A 20,110-nucleotide genomic window follows, 5' to 3' on the forward strand; every position below is an offset into this window, starting at 1 on the left:
GTCCGGCTTCCAATTTTATCGTTACAAAAATATTACCTATTTTATTATATTTGATGTCTACTGGTAAGAAAAAAAAGGAATGGATATGGTATTTAAACCTATTGCAGATGTGACTGTAAACATCAGTTTGACCGTCCACTCCTAGGGGTCAATTTATCAAGCTCCGTACGGAGCTTGATGCCCCGTGTTTCCGGAGAGCCTGAAGGCTCGCCAGAAACAAGTTATGAAACATTGGTCTAAAGACCGCTGCTCCATAACCTGTCCGCCTGCTCTGAGGCAGCGGACAGAAATCAACCCGATTGAATACAATCAGGTTGATTGACACCCCCTGCTAGCGTGAATCTGCAGGGGGTAGCATTGCACCAGCAGTTCACAAGAACTGCTGGTGCAATGATAAATGCCGACAGTGTATGCATTTATCGACGTGCGGCGGACATGGTATGCTACATCTTATCATGTCCGTCCGCACTTTAATAAATTGACCCCCTAAAGTATAGAGGCCTGATTATCAAACCTTGCAACACGGAGAGAAATCATGCAAAAACTGTTTTGTTTAGCATTTTATTGTAATGTTTCACCTTCACCCACTTAAGGAAATAAACAGCTCTCAAACTAAATGTTTTTTATTATTGAGAAGTACTGATTAAACTTCTTACATAATCTCACCATACCAGTGAGCTTTAGAGAACCGGGCTCTAAGGAAGAATACAAGACATTTGTTACTTAAAGGGACACTGAACCCAATTTTTTTCTTTTGTGATTCAGATAGAGCATGGCATTTTAAGCAACTTTCTAATTTTCTCCTATTATCAAATGTTCTTTATTCTCTTGGTATCTTTATTTGAAATGCAAAAATGTAAGTTTAGATGCCGGCCCATTTTTGGTGAACAACCTAGGTTGTCCTTGCTGATTGGTGGATTAATTCATCCACCAATCAAAAACTGCTGTCCAGAGTTCTGAACCAAGAAAAAAGTTTAGATGCCTTCTTTTTCATATAATGATAGAAAGAGAATGAAGAAAAATTGATAATAGGAGTAAATTAGAAAGTTGCTTAAAATTGCATGCTCTATCTGAATCACAAAAGAAAATTTTTGGGTACAGTGTCCCTTTAATGGGTGAGCCTGTTAGTCGGTTTTGAACCGCTGTATAGACATTCAAATGATGTAGATTGCAAGAATGAGCTGGTTCACAAAATAAGTATGTAACACAATGTACATCTAGCGTTATTGTTCGTTAAGGTAACAGTAAACACCTTGTAATTACAAGAGTTTCCAGCAGTCTTGCAACTGAACATGAAAAAAATTGAATGCATTAACACTTTGCTTGCTGCAATTGATTTTCAATAATCAAACTCCAGCCACCACTAGCCTCATTTGGAGGAGCCAAACCACACAAGGATTGCCGCAATAATTTGTTTGCAAATCTCCATAGTTTTGCCGTTCCTAATCCTATTGCATCTGCTGGGGCCAATTTAAGGGACAGTTTACCCTAAAATGTTCTCCCCTTCAATTTATTGTTACTGACTGAGTGTATTAAATTGTTTACAAGTAGCTCCTTTACCCTCATTTTGGCATTTGAAATAGCTGGTTTTACCTAAGGTGTCCCTACCTGTACTGGAAGTTTCTCTGCTTAAAGTGATATGAAACCCCTTTTTTTCATGCTTCAGATAGAACATAACAATCTAAACTTTGCAATCTACTTTTATCTAATGCTGTCTCTTTGTATCTTTTGTTGAAAAAGCAACATTGCACTAGATGAACACCAGGTGAGCCAAAAACATGAGGTATATATGTGCAGCCACCAATCCACGTCTCCTGAGCCCACCTAGGTATCCTTTTCAACAAAGGATACTAAAAGAACAAAACAAATTAGCTAATAGAAGTAAATTAGCTAATAGAAGTAAATTGGAAAGTTATTTAAAATTGCATGCTCTATCTGAATCACGAAAGAAGAAAAAAATTAATGTCCCTTTAGGTATAGACTATTGACAAGCTATCTAAACAGCCATCAGAGGAAATTACACTGCCAGTGGGGTATAGGAGAAATAAGTAATAAAATGTTAATATTCCATTTTTCTCTGTAAGTATTGGGCTTTGGTATACAAACAGATATTAGAAAAGGAAGCATATCTGTGTACAGAAAGTGATAAAATAATGACACCTGATTTTACCTGCAAGCTATTTTAATAGGTTTTAGTTTCAAAGAACATGACAGCAGGGTTCTTCAAACTGGGTCGCAACACATTTTTTCTTGGTTTGTGAATGGCAGGGGAAGGACTAAGCCGGGGGCACCGTTCCCTAAGCAGGTAACTGACTTAGGGCTCGCTACTGAGGTCGCAAACCAATAAATATGCAATTTCGTTTATCAACTGCTTCGCAATATACCTCAATTTCGGCAGCTGGAATCCGTCTGTCGAAAATATTTTTGCATCCTATAGAAAGCAATAAACCATTAATACACTGCCGGAGGCTGTCAATACATTGAGAAAAACTACACCCAGCTCAACTAGGTGTAAAAGTGGACTGACTGACTTAGGGCTCGCTACTGAGGTCGCAAACCAATAAATATGCAATTTCGTTTATCAACTGCTTCGCAATATACCTCAATTTCGGCAGCTGGAATCCGTCTGTCGAAAATATTTTTGCATCCTATAGAAAGCAATAAACCATTAATACACTGCCGGAGGCTGTCAATACATTGAGAAAAACTACACCCAGCTCAACTAGGTGTAAAAGTGGAAAATTAAGCTTTTTGAGACCTATTTCCCACTGAAATTTAAAAACTTGGAAATAATCACAGTGTTTTAATTTAGAAAAAATTGTAATATGTAATATTTATTGTTGTCCCATGTATAGGAATAGTTGCACTTATGTTCTTATGGAAATATCAGTATGCATTTAAATATACAAATATATGCAAGCACATATCTACAGAATTCAAACTAGACCTATGCCTAGGGCAGCAATACATATAACATATTATTAAAGTGGAAAATATAATTATAATAAAAAATAGTATTTGCTTATATTTTTAAAAAATACGTATTATAAATAAGTGCATCTGTTTTTGTTTCTCTTTAGAAGTGATCACAGGTAAGGAGCGCAGACGTTAAACGCAAAAATACCATTGCAAATAATTGATTTTTAAGAAATCCAACATCTGATGGAAGCGTTAACACAATGTTAACATCTACACGAAAAAAGTGACTGCACGCAATGCGTAAAAATATTTGAATGGAAACCTGGTACTAAAATGGAGCCGTAAACTACTTTAAACTGTCGGCAACTTTGGTAGCTTACTGCTCCATTTTTAAAGACTCAATAGAAGCAAGCCCTTAGTTAATGTGTACAGCTTAGCTGCAGCCCCCTCTCTGCACGCTGCCTAGCTGTGGGGACCCCACCTGATCTGTGTACTGCTTAGCTGCAGCCCCCTCTCTGCACGCTGCCTAGCTGTGGGGACCCCACCTGATCTGTGTACTGCTTAGCTGCAGCCCCCTCTCTGCACACTGTCTAGCTGTGGGGACCCCACCTGATCTGTGTACTGCTTAGCTGCAGCCCCCTCTCTGCACGCTGCCTAGCTGTGGGGACCCCACCTGATCTGTGTACTGCTTAGCTGCAGCCCCCTCTCTGCACGCTGCCTAGCTGTGGGGACCCCACCTGATCTGTGTACTGCTTAGCTGCAGCCCCCTCTCTGCACGCTGTCTAGCTGTGGGAACCCCACCTGATCTGTGTACTGCTTAGCTGCAGCCCCCTCTCTGCACGCTGCCTAGCTGTGGGGACCCCACCTGATCTGTGTACTGCTTAGCTGCAGCCCCCTCTCTGCACGCTGTCTAGCTGTGGGAACCCCACCTGATCTGTGTACTGCTTAGCTGCAGCCCCCTCTCTGCACGCTGCCTAGCTGTGGGGACCCCACCTGATCTGTGTACTGCTTAGCTGCAGCCCCCTCTCTGCACGCTGCCTAGCTGTGGGGACCCCACCTGATCTGTGTACTGCTTAGCTGCAGCCCCCTCTCTGCACGCTGCCTAGCTGTGGGGACCCCACCTGATCTGTGTACTGCTTAGCTGCAGCCCCCTCTCTGCACGCTGCCTAGCTGTGGGGACCCCACCTGATCTGTGTACTGCTTAGCTGCAGCCCCCTCTCTGCACGCTGCCTAGCTGTGGGGACCCCATCTGATCTGTGTACTGCTTAGCTGCAGCCCCCTCTCTGCACGCTGCCTAGCTGTGAGGACCAGAGAAAACAACAATATGAGGGAAACACTTCTAAGACTCAATATAAGCTACACCTAAAAATTACAACCTTCCTCAAGATGTAAATAATAATAATGAAAAACAGACAATAAGGTGAGCGCTAAATTAATAGCAAATTGAGAAAATAAAAAATGTATATGATACCTAATATATAAGGTGAGCACTAAATGAGATAGTATAAAATGTAATAATTTATGATAACTGTTATACTATATAAAGGACTAAAAGAGACATAAAGCTCTGTTTAAAAATGTAAACACTTTAATATGCAGGTGAGTAAATTTATATAAACATTAAAAACACTAAACCTTGCAAAGTATTAGCTAACAACTAAAATGGCATTAGGTGAGATGCAATATGACAGGAACAATATTTTAAGAACAATATGTGCAAACAATTAAAATATCAACAATATCTAAAAAATCTATAAGATTAGAAGTGCAATTCTAGATAGGAGTACAATGCAAGTCTAAAATAATGTCTCTTAGAACGGTGGTTAAATAACCGTAAACAGTACCTTAATAGACCAGGAGCCCAAACAATCCTTTTGCGAGGTGAGCAGTTATATCTTTCAACAACCGCTAATGAAAGAACAAGGCTAAAAAAGTGTTGATTTAGATGATTTTGCAGGTTAGGATGAGCAGTTATATATTTCAACAATCGCTAATTAAAGAACAAGGCTAAATGATGATGATGATTTTGCAGGTTAGGTGGAGAACGTAGATCGTGTAATTCACTCCAGAGTGTGTCGTAGGAGGAAAGAGTGACACCTGAGTCAGCCCACAATCCAAATCTTGGGACTGGTGGGTTACTATAAGCAATAGCTTCAACAGACAGCGTCTGTAATTGAGTGCTGCAATTCCAACAGACAGCGTCTGTGTGTGTTTTGATATTTCAGAAAGACAGCATTTGATCGATAGTTTCCCACAGGTGATGAAGCAATGCAGAGGCTGTAGTGACTTCTTACAGACGTCTGTGTAAAACAATGGATTTACTAACAGACAGTGTCTGTTCTAAGTTCAAGTAAACTGCAAGATCCTGCCAATCACTAAGTTAAAAGTGATTTGTGCTGAGGACTCCTAAATGCAGTGTTATTTAAAAGTTCCAAACAAATGTCAAAGTACCGGTGAACTCTCTACCGGTTGCGGCCCAGGTGGCCTTTATCAAGGTCTGTCTGTTGAAGCTATTGCTTATAGTAACCCACCAATCCCAAGATTTGGATTGTGAGCTGACTCAGCTGTCACTCTTTCCTCCTACGATACACTCTAGAGTGAATTACACTATCTATGTTCTCCATCTAACCTGCAAAATCATCAAAATCAAAATTTTGTTAGCATTGTTCTTTCATTAGTGATTGTTGAAAGATATAACTGCTCTTCCTCACAAAAGGATTGTTTGGGCTCCTGGTCTATTAAGGTACTGTTTACGGTTATTTAACCACCGTTCTAAGAGACATTATTTTAGACTTGCATTGTACTCCTATCTAGAATTGCACTTCTAATCTTATAGATTTTTTAGATATTGTTGATATTTTAATTGTTTGCACATATTGTTCTTAAAATATTGTTCCTGTCATATTGCATCTCACCTAATGCCATTTTAGTTGTTAGCTAATACCTTGCAAGGTTTAATGTTTTTAATGTATATATAAATTTACTCACCTGCATATTAAAGTGTTTACATTTTTAAACAGAGCTTTAAGTCTCTTTTAGTCCTTTATATAGTTTAACAGTTATCATACATTATTACATTTTATACTATCTCATTTAGTGCTCACCTTATATATTAGGTATCATATACATTTTTTATTTATTATCAAATATTTTATTTTCTCAATTTGCTATTAATTTGGCGCTCACCTTATTGTCTGTTTTTCATTAGCTGTGGGGACCCCACCTGCTCTGTGTACTGCTTATCTGCAGCCCCCTCTCCGCACGCTGCCTAGCTGTGGGGACCCCACCTGCTCTGTGTACTGCTTAGCTGCAGCCCCCTCTCTGCACACTGCCTAGCTGTGGGGACCCCACTTGTTCTGTGTACTGCTTATCTGCAGCCCCCTCTCCGCACGCTGCCTAGCTGTGGGGACCCCACCTGCTCTGTGTACTGCTTAGCTGCAGCCCCCTCTCTGCACACTGCCTAGCTGTGGGGACCCCACTTGTTCTGTGTACTGCTTAGCTGCAGCCCCCTCTCTGCACACTGCCTAGCTGTGGGGACCCCACCTGCTCTGTGTACTGCTTAGCTGCAGCCCCCTCTCTACACGCTGCCTAGCTTTGGGACCCCACCTGCTCTGTGTACTGCTTAGCTGCAGCCCCCTCTCTGCACGTTGCCTAGCTGTGGGGACCCCACTTGTTCTGTGTACTGCTTAGCTGCAGCCCCCTCTCTGCACACTGTCTAGCTGTGGGGACCCCACTTGTTCTATGTACTGCTTAGCTGCAGCCCCCTCTCTGCACACTGCCTAGCTGTGGGGACCCCACTTGTTCTGTGTACTGATTAGCTGCAGCCCCCTCTCTGCACGTTGCCTAGCTGTGGGGACCCCACTTTTTCTGTGTACTGCTTAGCTGCAGCCCATTCTCTGCACGCTGCCTAGCTGTGGGGACCCCACTTTTTCTGTGTACTGCTTAGCTGCAGCCCCCTCTCTGCACGCTGCCTAGCTTTGGGACCCCACCTGCTCTGTGTACTGCTTAGCTGCAGCCCCCTCTCTGCACATTGCCTAGCTGTGGGGACCCCACTTGTTCTGTGTACTGCTTAGCTGCAGCCCCCTCTCTGCACACTGCCTAGCTGTGGGGACCCCACCTGCTCTGTGTACTGCTTAGTTGCAGCCCTCTCTCTGCACACTGTCTAGCTGTGGGGACCCCACTTGTTCTATGTACTGCTTAGCTGCATCCCCCTCTCTGCACACTGCCTAGCTGTGGGGACCCCACTTGTTCTGTGTACTGATTAGCTGCAGCCCCCTCTCTGCACGTTGCCTAGCTGTGGGGACCCCACTTGTTCTGTGTACTGCTTAGCTGCAGCCCCCTCTCTGCACGCTGCCTAGCTGTGGGGACCCCACCTGCTCTGTGTACTGCTTAGCTGCAGCCCCCTCTCTGCACACTGCCTAGCTGTGGGGACCCCACCTGCTCTGTGTACTGCTTAGCTGCAGCCCCCTCTCTGCACACTGCCTAGCTGTGGGGACCCCACCTGCTCTGTGTACTGCTTAGTTGAAGCTCCAAACTCTGCACGCTGCCTATCTGTGGGGACCTTCACATGTGTGCTACATTGCTGCAACCCGCCCTTCCTCACTCTGTGCACGCTGCTGGGCCACTACCTGCTCTGTGTGCTGCCCTAAACTATTTCTTATACACAAACAATTTCTTACACATTTTATACTCTGCAGCTAGTATAACAAGTCATTGTAAATACATTAAGAGAAAAACTATTTGTCCCTTAAAGGACACATGTGTCAGAGTTAGGCTTGTTAAGTTTTCAGTGTTTACTTCCAATTTTAGATGGGGAAGACTGGTAGCTGAGTAGGTGGCTCTTTACATGTAATACAGCTGGTTAACAAGAGTAGGAAAATAGTGAGCGGTGTGGGGATAGAACAATACTACAGACTCATACAGTTCATAACAGGAAATGAAAACATAGGCAAGTACACTCTCAATTTTAACAACTTTGCAATTTTTTAATACTAAATAAGTAATTTTTCTGACTACAATGTCCCTTTAAGTAAAATAGAACATATATTCTCACAGTGCCAATACTAAGCAACCCTGGTTGATGATCACTAGACCTCACCCACAGACTTATCTGACCAGGGGCATAATTACAGACTTCTCAACTAAGACCAGGCCAACAACTTTATAGGGCCCTCCTTGCAAAACAGGTGTGCCCCCCTCAAAAACAGGGCTCACGGTATAAGGAAAGTGTAAGGATTTGCCTTTACAAATATGGTAGAAGGGTCTACAAGGATACCACCACTGTGTTACTGTACAGAGAAACCTGCCACTATATTTGTACAGCAAGGCACCACAAGTACTCTCTAGGCTTCAGACATTAGTACACATTGCACAGAGATTGTTTCTAATATTTTTGCTCTAGATTGGTGTATGCGTATTCTAATCATATTATTTATGCATAGGATCTAGGAATAATATTTATATTTTTATTCTATCTCAACTAACAAGTAAAGTTAGAGCATAACATTTTAATAATTTTACATTAATATTCCTTTACTGTAAGTTGTTTCACCTTGCTTAACAAACTATCTTAGAAAGCTAAACATACTGCAAAATGTATCTTTTACTGGCAATATATATATATATATATATATATATATATATATATATATATATTAGGGTTGCACCGATACCGATACTAGTATCGGTATCGATACCCAGTATTTGCACGAGTACTCTTGTACTCGTGCAGATGCACCGATACTTAAACCGATACCTCCACTTCCTACCCATATGCTATCTTGTGGCGTTTTTTCAAACTGGATGTTCCCATTTCATTTTAAGCTGGAGTGAAGACTAAACAAAAAATTGTTTACTACTGTTCTGCCAATATAAATTGCTGTTATTTGTATTATTGTAGGAAAAATCACTGTACCTTGTTCAGACAAACCAGTGAAGTACTGGGCAATTAATAAACTGAGATTTCCAGCTCTGGCTAAAATGGCCCAAAAATATTTTTATGTCTCATGCAATAGTGTGGAAAGTGAAAGACTGTTCAACTTAGAGTCGAACCTCCTTACTGATAGCAAAAACAGACTCAGACTAATAGCTGAACATGCAGAGATGCTTCTGTTCTGTTCCTTAAAAAGAACTTGCCACTAACTTTTGAAAAATTATTCTAATTGCTAGATTGCATTTTTTACTGCAAGTTCTCATCTTGCACAATTATGTTCAAAACATACTGTACTCTGAGGAACATACATAGCCGGGGGCTGGACTGGGAATTTTGCATGTAATGAGAGCATTGGTAAAGCTTACCAGTCGAATGTAATCTAGTCCATAGTGTTGTTCCCCATGATAAAACAGTACACTGTTCTATTTTTTATTGTATTGCACTTTTGGTTGATTGTGATTTTATATTTGTTATTTATTGTTGTTATTATTAATATATTTTATTGTAATATTTTAATTTATAAACATGTTCTGTGAACTTTGTGACAAATAGAACTGTTTTATTATTCCATAATGTCTTTTGAGTTACAGTCCTTCATAATTATAAAGAAGGAATCTTAAATAATTATTCTGTATTGTGCTTGGTAAACTGTCACAAGACATAAAAAAAAAGTATCGGTAATTGGTATCGGCGAGTATTTGAAAACAAGTATCGATACTTGTACTCGGTCTTAAAAAAATGGTATCGGTGCAACCCTAATATATATATATATATATATATATATATATATACATATATATACATACATACATATATATATATACACACACAAACACACACACACACACACATATAAATATATACACACACATATATATATAGTATAGTAACATATATAGTGTTACTAAATCATTCAGATGGCAACAAAGAAAACTGGGATTTTTTTACATTATTAGAATAATTGCATCACTGTATAGGACAATAGTTTCATCAACCTCTTTTCCTGCCATGTGTAGTGCATACCACAGTATAGTTCTTTGTAAGCAGAACATTTGTGGTCAAAACGGCTCTAACACTCATACTAGATCATTTAAAAAAATCAAGGTAAGTTTGACTGAGTTTTCTAAAAAGAGCTGAGCTGCACTGCCAGTTCTGAAAAAAAGGTAAGTACAAACAAAACACCACATACAACTTTAGGTACCATGAACCTGCAAGTTTCTGAAAGACAATACTGGTTACAAATAACAAACTAGGGTAAGTTCAAGGACTTACTGTTGATAACATAAACAATACTTATAGCTGTATTAAGATTTATCCTACTAATACTGTGATACAATACAAAATAACCATCTCTATTAAAGTAACCAAAATTGGACCAATGTTTTAGCACAAACACCAGTATATCAAGATAAACTGGGAACAGCATTTGGTGGCTGGGTCCCAGACCTCTTTGAAAAAGAAGGAAGCTATTTATGAAAGTTCCTGGTGAGAACGCGTTTCCTGAAAGGATTCATGCTACCAGCTGTAGTTAACATTGATCCACTAATGGACATGGACTTCAACAAACGGTTGCAGAACTGCAACTAAATCAGAGGAATTATTTAAAGTCTTAGAGACAAGGAATACCAAGATTGATAGGGCCATAAAGGGCTGATTATCACCATCATCCTGAATGTGAGAAAAATCAGCAGAGATCTGTGAATAATCAAACACAAAAAGTGGAAAAGTATAGGCCCCAGTAAAAGGCCAATTTTTCATCCACTCCTGCTGTTTAGCTGAAGAAGCATCGGCGATGTCCATTTTTCAGACCATGTAATCTTCATCTTATAGGGATCTGTAATGACAATCTGCCAACAAATATTTCAGTCCTAGAGGATAGTTTACACTCAACACAATGGGCTCCATGTACGAAGCTGCGAAAGCTGCTCCGGAGCCTTTGCGGGACAGGTTCGCATATGCGAGCCTGCTTCCCGCAATGTAAGAAGCAGCGGTCATTAGACCGCTGCTTCCTACACCCTACGCCATCTCTTAGGTGGCGAGGCAAAATCAACGAGAGCACGCTCGCTCTCGGTGATTGACAGCCCCTTCAGTCGCGTGATTGGTCACGCGATTGAAAGGACGGGCATTACACACTCCGATGAGTGTGTAATGATACATACGGGCAAGCGGATCAACAGATCTGCTGCCCGTGTGTAGTGAAGGCGGCGGACAGCTTCGCGAGTTGAGAAGCTGTCCGCCCGCCATTTAGTACATGGAGCCCAATGTGTTTCTCTAGGCACTAAATGACTGATAATGTTCAATAGATGCCTGGATCTGGCCCCACCGAGTCCATGTACATTACAGCAATCCGACTGTCTTGGTAAAGCTATTGATGCCAACAACAAAAAAACAACCCATCTGTTCTAAAGAGCCAATATGTATTTGAGACTTTAGGGTGGACCATTAGCCCCCATGGAATTCTGTGTATGTTTAGCTCTGCAACCTGACAAGTTGGCATATAATTTGACAAAAAAATTAGCTTGAATAATAAGATCAGCAAGCTATTCTAGGTCTCTGTATGTTTGTCATTTAACTCTTTTGCCAATTCTTGATGTAGAACAATTTAATCTGAATGTTGCAGACACTGACCTAGGTGATTGTCAGTATATACTAGGGTTATAATGCAATTTATTTATATTATTCTTTAAAACAACCTCCAATTAAAATGTATATACAAAACAATTTAAATTAATATTTATTCCTAAATTCTTGAGATCAGTTATAGTGAAGGTAAACTTTGGTGAATGAAAGCCCGTTTTTTAAAAATACTATTAAAAACAGGGGCACTTTCATTCATCAAAGTTTACAAAGCAGCCGTTTTGATTAAAAACTTACCTTTTTTTCTTTTCTCAGCTACAGCAGCTTTCCCCTCCTGGAAATCCTCTCTTCACATGTCAGCAATGACTAATCCGGCTTCCTTCAATCAGGGCTTTGCCCCCAGGGTGGTTATTGCCCGAGGCCATGCTGTGATTGGAGGAAGCCGGATTAGTCATTGCTGACGTGTGAAGAGAGGATTTCAAGGAGGGGAAGCTGCTCTGGCTGTGAAAAAAACAAAGGTAAGTTTTTAATCAAAACGGCTGATTTGTAAACTTTGATGAATGAAAATGCCCCTGTTTTTAATAGTATTTTTAAGAAACTGACTTTCATTCATCAAAGTTTACATTAACTTTAAATTTATAAACACATTGAAATATATTTATAAAGAAAAGAGACTAGATTCTGAATCGACTATTCACATATGCTGTTATAATATTCTTTACAAAGATCATAAAATATATACCTTTAAAATTAACTTACACACAATGAATCGCATTAAAATACCACAATAAAATACCAGAGTATGGACCGTTAGCTGAACAATGTTTAGTTAAACTGTATAGCAAAAATACTTTAACATCCAATTGATATGCCAATTTATCTGAGCTGAAATAACCTCTTATTTATCCACCATAAAATAAGTTTTAAAATATATCACAACTAGTACTAAAGCCCGTGTACACGGGCCATTTTTTGCAGTACAGCGGTCCCACCCCTTGCTCTCTCCCCCCTCTCTTTTGCTCTCTCTTCCCCCCTCTCTTTTGCTTTCTCTCCCCCCTCTCTTTTGCTTTCTCTCTCCCCTCTTTTGCTCTCTCTCTCTCCCCTCTTTTGCTCTCTCCCTCCTTTCTTTTGCTCTCTCTCCCCCCTCTTTTGATCTCCCCCCCCCTCTTTGGCTCTCCTCCCCCCTCTTTGGCTCTCCCCCCCCCTCTTTGGCTCTCCCCCCCCATCTTTGGCTCTCCCCCCCCCCTCTTTGGCTCTCCCCCCCCCCTCTTTGGCTATCTCCCCCCCTCTTTGGCTATCTCCCCTCTTTTGCTCTCTCTCTCCCCCCTCTTTGGCTCTCTCCCCCCCCCTTTGGCTCTCTCTCTCCCCTCTTTGGCTCTCTCTCTCCCCCCCTTTGGCTCTCTCTCCCCCCTCTTTGGCTCTCTCTCCCCCCTCTTTGGCTCTCTCTCCCCCCTCTTTGTCTCTCTCTCCCCCCTCTTTGGCTCTCTCTCCTCTTTTGCTCTCTCTCCTCTTTGGCTCTCTTTCCTCTTTGGCTCTCTCTCTCCCCCCTCTTTGGCTCTCCCCTCCCCTTTGCCCCCCCCCCCTCTTTGGCTCTCCCCCCCTCTTTTGCTCTCTCTCTCAGCTCTTTTGTTCTCTCCCCCCTCTTTTGTTCTCTCCCCCCTCTTTGGCTCTCTCCCTCCCCCTCTTTGGCTCTGCCCCCCCTCTTTGGCTCTGCCCCCCTCTTTGGCTCTCTCTCCTCCCTCTTTGTCTCTCTCCCCTCTTTTTCTCTCTCCCCTCTTTTGCTCTCTTCTTTGGCTCTCTTTCCTCTTTGGCTCTCTCTCTCTCCCCCCCCTTTGACTCTCTCCCCCCCCTTTGACTCTCTCCCCCCCTCTTTGGCTCTCTCTCCCCCCTCTTTGGCTCTCTCTCCCTCCTCTTTGGCTCTCTCTCCCTCCTCTTTGGCTCCCCCCCTTCTCTTTGGCTCTCCCCCCCCCCCTTCTCTTTGGCTCTCCCCCCCTTCTCTTTGGCTCTCCCCCCCTTCTCTTTGGCTCTCCCCCCCCCCCCCTTCTCTTTGGCTCTCCCCCCCCTTCTCTTTGGCTCCCCCCCCCTTCTCTTTGGCTCCCCTCCCTTCTCTTTGGCTCCCCCCCTTCTCTTTGGCTCCCCCCCTTCTCTTTGGCTCTCTCTCCCCCCTTCTCTTTGGCTCTCTCCCCCCCTTCTCTTTGGCTCTCTCCCCCCCTTCTCTTTGGCTCCCCCCCTTCTCTTTGGCTCCCCCTTCTCTTTGGCTCTCCCCCCCCCTTCTCTTTGGCTCCCCCCCTTCTCTTTGGCTCCCCCTTCTCTTTGGCTCTCCCCCCCCCTTCTCTTTGGCTCTCCCCCCCCCTTCTCTTTGGCTCTCCCCCCCCTTCTCTTTGGCTCTCCCCCCCCCCTTCTTTTTGGCTCTCTCTCCCCCCCTCTTTGGCACTTCTCCCCCCCTCTCCTGCTCCCTCTCTGGCTCTGTCTTGAAGTCTTCACATCGCGGGACCCCGTCCGGCCACGCCCCATCGCGGCGGCACCCGCCGGCCACGCCCCATTGCGACGCCCGGCCACGCCCCCATCGCAACGCTCCTGTCTGCCACAAACAGCTGTGAGGTCTGGGGAGCGCGTGGCCGCTTCTCACGCAGCACACCTCACAGCTGTTGAGTAGCTCGCGCTCCATATCTCTTGCCACAGGCTGTTTCAATCAGCTTACCTCGCGCTCCCCAGACCTCACAGTTGTTTGTGTACCTCGCGCTCCCTATCTCAAGGCCAAGTGTTTGTCTCTACTGCGCATGACGGCTTCAGACAAACACTTGGCCTTTTATAATATAGGATAGCTGCAAATAACTTAATACACCAGAGAAATTTAACTACAATAACCAGTTATATGAGATTCCACAATAATAAGCCTGACTTAGAGATATGAAATACAAAAAACCTTTATCTAGCAAACAAGATTATCTAGAATTGAATATGACTGGTTCTAATTTACACAGGACTATGGATATAACTTAAAATACAAAGTGCCCTCTTAAATCACCAACTTTAATTAAACTATAGCTATAGAATACCTTTGATTTAAATATAAAAGTATGAAATAACCTTTTATACGTTACCAGAGAAAATTGAAGTTCACCTCATAAATTAAGAGAGGTATTTTGCAATATGGATGAAAAGGTAGCCCAATTGTACTTATAGTGACTGTGTCCCAAAAAGGCAGCAAAGTTATCAGTCAAAATTTTAGCAAGCAAAAGACCCCTTCTTTCTCCAATGCATGAGGTTATATCACGTGATACACCCCACCCCTTTTTATTCTAATCATTGGTGAACATTTTTGGATACCCCCCACGGTGCTGTCTTTTGATAGGCCCTCGGATCTGAACATCTCATAGGCTATTTGGGAAATCCTTCCTTGAGCAATCAATCACCTTTTGGTTGCAATACCATCTTTGAACTATAGGTGGCAGCAGACAACCAAAAATGCAGTTTTACCATCAAATATTGCTGCAGTTTAAATATCTAAAATAAAATGTTTATCAAATACACTATTTCTTGATATTAATAAACCTGTCTGGTCACATATCTGTCTCATCTAATATAATCTACCATGCAGTCATAGATACCAAACATGAGTATACTTCAATCCTATAATATTTTAGAAAATGCTTTTAAAGTTGCATTTTTATGAGGGACTAGTAGTATCAATCAATAAAATATATATGTCTATCTTACTTATTCTGTATATCAGTTCATTTGATATACTGGTACATATTTCATTTCCTAGTCACATCTTATATCATAGATATACATGAGCATTATAGTTATTTATTAACTGTGAACACCTGAGGAAGGGGCGTGTCCCTGAAACGCGTAGTGGTAACTTATGCACAGAGTCTGGCCAGGCAAGTGTTTGCAGTTTCTCTCGCTCTTTATTTTTCAGAGTATTATATGACTTTTAAAGAATTTTTAAAAGGTTTTTAAACTTGTGATTCAATACCGCATATTTGTATGTTGTGAATTCCTATATTGTATGAAAGCGGGGACATTAATGCTCCGTTTAATTTCAATAACGATAATTTGCCCTTCATTGTGCAAATAGGCATTTTTAAAACCTATGTGCTAGGACTATGCATATTAGCAATATTGCACACTATTGCTTTGTAAATAGGTACTTGTTATATCTTTTCAAATGTTCCAAGACATGGTCTGTCAGTAAAATAAAGGTTTTTTTCTATACATTGTGTATTTCAAGTTTATATTTGATGTATACAGCACTGTTTATATACTTTCATACATATATATATTATGTAATATATATATGGTTGTGTACACCAAATAATTCATTTTATTTGTAAAACCCCAGGTGAAACTGGTTACAGCAGTTGTATTTACTCTACTCTAAACCAACCCCCTCTCTCATTCATAAATGGAATTGTTTGCATAGTTATATAAAAAAGAACTATATTGGTCCTAGAACTGTAAGAGATAAAGTCACATCTAAAGAGTCTTTGATCACAGTCTCAGAAGAAAGGTAACTTCTAATAGATCATTGTTGGATAGCCTTCCCAGGAACCCCTGTGGATAAACAGACATGATGTCTAAGATTTTCCTTTGAGGCCTAATGAGATTCAGAGAACCAGTTTGGCTGGAGAGATAACTAAATATCACCTAGGTATTAAATTGTCCCTGTTGTGTTGAATCCACAAATTCTAGACGTTACATCTAGATGAAGATTAGTTAAGCAGAGACACGTTTGGCATTATAACTTGTAAATTCATTTTTGAATCACAACTTATGTTTAAATCTCAAACATTAAATATATGCCTTAGACTGTATTAAATGTCTATATATGGATCTGGGGGAATGCAATTCAGATTGTAAAGGATTAAATAACTATTGTAATAATCCCACTTTAAAATATGTAACATTTATATATTTTTTTCTGTCTTCCAGACATCTAAAGGACAAATTGGGATACATATGCTGAGTTAATAAATAGCAATACAGTCAATTTAAAATGTCCAATTTTAGTAACCTATTCATTTATATTTTTCAGGCACCTAATAAGTACACATATAATTGGTATTTTAAATAATATCCTATGTGTTTTGTACTCTCAAAGAGAGGTATACAGATATGAAATATTAATCTGTATGGGATAGTAATCCAATGTAGATATAATTATATGAAAATGACATATGTTTGCTGATCTCAAGGTATGTATGTCTTATTAAGATGATTCTGGGGAAAGCAAATCATCAACAATGTAATTGATTATTGGTATGATCGCTAGAAACATGCTTGTATTTAGTATTGGAGTAAATCAGAAAAATGACATTATATTATCCCATCTATAATTAAAATTGTAAGTGATTAATGCAATAAGTTATAGTATGTTAAATAATCACTATATAGGGAGATATTTGGATTAGCAGTGATTGATGGTGAGACTGTATTTGCTGGTTGTCTGCTGCCCCCTAGGGGATTTGAACTGGTATGACAGCCAAATAAATTGTCTATTAGAAAACATGCAGAGCCAGTCAGGGAGGTGTCTCCCAAAACAACCTATGAGATGTTCAGATCCAAGGGCGAATCACAGATAAGCTTCTGAAGGGTCTATCATATCGTTTCACCAATGATTAAGATAATATAAGCTGAATGCAAGAGGAGAGAAAAGGCTGGCTAACTTTTTGCTGAACTCTGGACTGATAACTTTCTGCGTTGGGACACAGTCACTATATGCAAAATTGGCTACCTTTTTATTATCCATATTGCAATACCCTTATTTCATATGAGGTGAAACAAGAAGTTCAAGAAGCCGAATTATCAATTTGGTTATTTTGGTGAAGTATAAGCGATTGATAAATATATGTATAATATTTAAATCATAGGTATTTGGTAACTATAACTTATTGCAGTTATTAGATTTAAAAGGGCACTTTGTATTTTAGCTTGCATTCATAGTCCTGTGTAGTCTTAACTAGTCACTCTTGTATGCTAAGTAATTAGTTTATTTGCTAGATAAATATCCTTTGTGTTGCATATTTCTTAGTCAGACCCATTATTGTAAGTAAATCTTTCTGGTGGGCATTAAGTTATTGGTAACTGTATTATATTTTAGAACTTGCCTTAATTGTAGCTAAAAAGAGTTTATTTCAGCTCAGAGAAATTGGCTGCTAAAGCATCTTGTTATATTGTTTAACTAAGCACTCTTAAGTTGGTGACCCATATTGTGGTATTTCATAGTGGTGATGTAAATGCAATTCAATTGTGAATAAGGTTAATTCTATATATATATATATATATATATTTTGTTTGCTTTGTAAAAAAATATTGTAACAGTTTAAACTTGTATAGTTTGATTCATATCTGGTTTTCTAGAAATATAATTCAATGTGTTTATAAATTTAACTAATATAAAGAATTTAGGAAGTTATATTAATTTTAATTGTTTCATATATGCATTTTATTGAGGGTTTGTTTTAAAGAATAATTATTAAATATATTGTATTATAACCCGGCCATATACTGACAAACATGACAATGATCTTAAAGGGACAGTTTACTCAAAAATTTTCTCCCCTTTAATTTGTTCCCAATGATCCACTTTACCTGCTGGAGTGTATTAAATTGTTTACAAGTAGCTCCTTTACCCTTATATTGGCATTTGAAATTGTTGATTTAGCATGTGGTATCCCCACCTATTCTGAAAGTTTGTGGCCGCGCGTACCAGCTATAGATAAGCTTTGTAAACACAGCCAACAGAAGAAATTACACTCCCAGTCGGATATAGCAGAAATAAGGTAATACAATGTTGATTTTCCATTGTTCTCTCAAAGTACTGGTGATTGTTTTAAGGACAGATATAAGATAAATAAGCAGGTATATGTGCACAATGTGATACAGTAATGAGATCTGATTATACCTACAAGCTCAACCCATTTTATTAGGTTGTGGCTTCAAAACACAAAATCAGAGCTTTAAAATACACAATTAAGCCTTAAAAAGCTAATTTTCATACATTTTTTACTGTGCAGTTGGTAAAAAAAGCAATTGTAAACACATTAAGGGAAAAACTATTTTACAGTATACTGTCCCTTTAAACACAAGGCCAAGTCGACCTGTCATTGGCTACAGCAGAATAAAGTGAAGATTCTGGAGTGGCCATCTCAGTCTCCTGACCTCAATATCATTGAGCCACTCTGGGGAGATCTCAAACGTGCAGTTCATGCAAGACAGCCCAGGAATTTACAGGAACTGGAGGCTTTTTTTCCAGGAAGAATAGGCAGCTTTACCATCTGAGAAGATAAAGAGCCTCATCCACAAATACCACAAAAGACTTCAAGCTGTCATTGATGTTAAAGGGGGCAAAACACAGTATTAAGAACTGGGGTATGTTAACTTTTTATCAGGGTCATTTGGGTAGTTTCTGTTGTCATTATGATTCAAAAAGAGTACACAGTTGATTGATAATAAATGGCTTCAGCCAAACACTAACCATGAGTGAAAGAAAAGTTTTTGTGTTATCATTCATATTCTCTGAAAAATGGCCAAGAAATCATAAATTCTGCCAGGGTATGTAAACTTATGAGCACAACTGTGTATATATATATATATATATATATATATATATATATATATATATATATATATATACACACATACACACACACACACACACACACACATGAATTGAAAAATATCACTATTGTTTACTAGTTAGGGGTTAAAAGTTACTAGGCCCGATAAGTTACTATCCACTCACAGTCAAATTATTTTACTTATCCATTGCAATGTCTTACTTATCCTAGACTAGTGGAAATGTCAAACCCTGTATGTGTTTGTAAATATATATATTTATTTTGTATATCTTGATTAGTTTCCACCTGCTTAGGAGATATTTCTCCTGTTGTGTAACTCTGCTCTATGAAGGGCTTTTGGGAAGGGGGCTGCTCACAAGCCTTTCACAAGTAGGGATCCCCCAGATAATGGGGTAGATACCATGGGGGTGCTCTAGGAGAGAGAGAATAAAATGGTGGAGCAGGGGCTTCATATACATAACATAAAATAAAGATGTATTTATTTTTAACTGAAGGGTATGAGACTGATGTCTCATTCCCACTATCCTGCTAAACAAGCTGTAGGAAACGGTAATCAATTTGTATATGAAAGTATTGAAATTATTTTTTTTCTGATTTTTAACCAATTTACATGGAATCAACATACAATAAAAACACAGGTATATCTTTGAGTTAACTATATTGTCTAATGTCCTATAAATATGTTCATACATCTGCCATTATAAGATCCATAGAAGAAAACAAAAAGGAAATGCAATATGGTACTATAGTCCTAGTTATTTACTTATTATTTACAGCACTAATGAGGGGCTTGTAGTGAGTAAAGGAAAGGAAAAAAAGAAAAGTATGCAATACACAATTGGACCAATAGACTATATTACCATGTCAACCCAGAATAACTAGGTGGGAAAAAAAGTGTGGGAGGCTCCCCACCTAGTCACTACCAGAACCGAATGAGTTTGCCCATTATCATTTTATCAGGTACATAGGAATAGCCCTATGTCTAATGAGTATGAACGTTTTCTTTTTTTTATTTACACAGTCCTGGGGCCTTTCTAACTACAAATGATGGAAGGAACAAAAAGTGCTTAGCTGCCTTCGTTTCAAAAGACAA

This window comes from Bombina bombina, chromosome 1 (genome assembly GCF_027579735.1).
Source record: "Bombina bombina isolate aBomBom1 chromosome 1, aBomBom1.pri, whole genome shotgun sequence".
Classification (NCBI taxonomy): domain Eukaryota; kingdom Metazoa; phylum Chordata; class Amphibia; order Anura; family Bombinatoridae; genus Bombina; species Bombina bombina.